Below are 3,415 nucleotides of genomic sequence, written 5' to 3' on the forward strand. Positions count from 1 at the left end.
TATAATAATATAATTTAAATCAAAAAATATTCAATATTAATAAATTTCAAAGGTATGGAGGAGACAATTTATAATGGTATAACTTGTTAAAATAAAAACATATTTTTTAAATTAATATACAATTATGTATGTTAATGTAATAAGTATGGGTGCTCAAAAACCCGATCGACCCAACCCAACACGAAATAACTCAACCCGAAACAACCCGATGTCTAATCGAGTTCTAAAATTTTCAAACCGTAGGTATTGGGTTACTATTATATTAACCCAACCCAATTCGATGAATCCGATATCCATTTATTTCTTGAATTTAATATGATTGTTGAATTTATATTAATATATACATGAGAGTGTGAGTATGTGAGGAGGAGGGCGTGAAAAAGTGACGTAAGGATGTGGGGATATCAACCCCCTTAAAATATGTAAATTGATAGAGTAAACTACGTTTTTGGTCCTTGTAGTTTATTACAAATTACATATTTTGTCCTTATGGTTGGATTACTAATTACTGAATTGGTCTCCATGGTTTGCGAATTCCTTACGGAATTCATCCCTATGGTTTGAAAGTCTTTAGGGTGCGTTTGGTGTTCAAACAAAATATGACAAGACAAGATAGAACAATTGTTCAGTATTTTGTAATAAAGAACAAAACAAATAAGATGATCAATTTACCATTAATGAGTTTGACCTTAAATAAAAATTTAAGCTTCTGTAAGAATGAACTGATTATATTATATAAAAACCGAACTGATTATTTTATTATCGTTCATATTGATTATTACTTAATACCTCTAATAAGCACCCCTTCAATTTCTTAATAATAAAACAAGTTTTACTGAGCAAAACTTAAATGCACCCAATCAGCTTTAATGCAATAGTATTAGTCTTAAGCTTGTGACTTCAACTCTTTGTTTGAAAGCATCAATGTCTGAATTTGTTCAGTTTCCTAATATGTGACAAAGTAATTGTCTTATTCATAATCAGAACTTTACAAACAATTTCTATAAAAAAACTGTATTCTATTTTTATTTTTATTATAAAAATGAAAATAAAATAAAACGTATGATAACTTTAAAAACAATTTAGAATTTTATTTATTATATATATTTTTTATTTGGAAATTTTATTTTTCATACATCAAAATAAAGTTTTATTATGCAAATTTCAATCAATCTTTCTTCATGGTCGTCTAACATCATCTCTAATCCAACCACTAAGAAAAGACACCGAAAATGATGAGTACTTTAAACATTAAGGCTATGTTTGGTACATGGGAGGGGATAGTATAGGACGAGATAAAATTCATTGTCTCATGTTTGGTGCAGTATGAGACAGAAGAAGTACTCATTATCTTACGTTTGGCATGACATGGGACAAGAACAAGAATTGGGACAAGGTGGAATAAGATGGGACGAGAATGAGACAGAAATTAAATTATTAATAATTTACCCTAGTTTCGTATATAACCTTAATTTGGTATTTGTTTTAATGGTTTTCATGGCTAGTTTCATCTGCTGCCGCTACCAGCGATCACCTCCACCTCCACCTCCTCTTCCACAACAACTACATTCTCCACCGCCTCCACAACCACGTCCACCATCGTCCATCACCACCTCTACCATGGTCGACTACCGACCACCATCTTCCATTGCCACCAACACTACCGCCGTTCGCCACCTCTAACTCCTCCTATACTACAACCTCCTTCACCACCTCCACAACCACCGTCGACCATTGACTACCACCGTCCATTGCCACATTTACAACCACCATCAGCCACCAATCACCACCTCCCATTACCACCAACACTACCACTGTTGGCCACCTCCAACTCCTCATATACCGCAACAACCTCCTCCATGACCTCCACAACCACCGTCGACCACCGACCACCACCTATCTATTGCCACCTCTAAAACCACCATCGGCCACCGACCACCATCATCCATTGCCACCACCACTACCACCGTTGCCACCTCCAACTCCTTTACTGCAACAACCTCCTTTACGACCACCATCGACCATCAACCACCATCGTCCATTGCCAACTCACCTCCACCATAACCACCACTACCACTATCTTCACTACATAAGCCACAACTACCTCCTCCATCGTTGTCAACTGCCACCACCACAATCCACCATCTCCACGTCCTTTATAACCACCGTCGTCCACCACAACTACCTCCTCCATCGTTATCAAATGAATGAGTCATTTCTAAAGTTAGGGGGGAGTAAATATAAAATGAATGAAAAGTATTGAAAGGAAGGAAATGTGAAAATTATTTCTGATCTATCTCAAAGAGGGAGATTGAAAGAAAATTGAAGATGATTACAAGTCTGTTCTCTATAATGTTCAAGGGAAGATTGTTTGAAAGTCAGAGAAGATAATTGTTTGTTACAAAGGGAGAGATTGCTTAAAAGCTGGAAAAAAAAATATTATCAAGTTTAGAGAGAGCTTGTCAATAGTTGAAAATGATTACTATTTGGGAGAGATTGTTCAAAATTGTGCTTTAAAGGAGATTGTCAAAGACTGGGGGAGATTGTAAAAGTTCTGAAGAAGTTTTGAAGATTGTATTAAAGTCAACTTATAGAAAGAGTTTTCAAAGGGGAGATTGCTAAAGCTTTGAAAGATAAAATATGTCAAAGTTTGTTGAAGATTTCTGAATGAATAATGAAGATCGTTGCTGCTAAAACTGAAGTTTTAAAGATCTGAAGAATTTGTTGGTTTTGGACTTGAATCCAAAAGGGAAGATTGTTGAGTCTAAAAATGTAGTATTCAAGTCTTTGTGCTAAATGTGTTTTAATATGCTTTATAGTGTAAGTCTTAAAGCTTTGTAGTTTAGTTTGTTTCCTTGTAATCTGTTGGTATAAATAGGTTGCTGTTAGTTTAATCGGTTAAGAGCGGTTAACAACAGTTGCATATCATGTTTATGTGAGATCATTGTGAGAGCTCATGAACACCTTGTAAACATTTGAATATCAATATACATGTCGACATACTTGAATCAATCTGTGTTCTTGTATTGAATATGATGTTATAGACTTGAATATAGGATCTACAATTAGATTAGACTAATAATTGCAATATCATTTGTAGTCGTACATTGTCTCATTTCTCTGTGATTCACGTTTCATCAATATACAGCCGACTGTTTGAAATTTTTACTGTGTTAATTGTTTAATCGTTGTTCTTAGTATCAAAATGCGATTAACAAAATGTACCATCATCTAAAGGATATGATGGTACAGATAGAGATAAATATATCATAATTAGATTAGAAATGAAATATATCGTAGTTATGTACTTGTAACTCATTCCTATATAAGGGGTTTATGATTATTGAGATTTACAAGTTTTGTTCTCTCAATTTTACTATTGTTCTAGAAAATGCCAAGTTTAAGGAAAAACTTT

This window comes from Cynara cardunculus (assembly GCF_001531365.2).
Source record: "Cynara cardunculus var. scolymus isolate 2C chromosome LG 7, CcrdV1, whole genome shotgun sequence".
In the NCBI taxonomy this organism is placed as follows: Eukaryota; Viridiplantae; Streptophyta; class Magnoliopsida; order Asterales; family Asteraceae; genus Cynara; species Cynara cardunculus.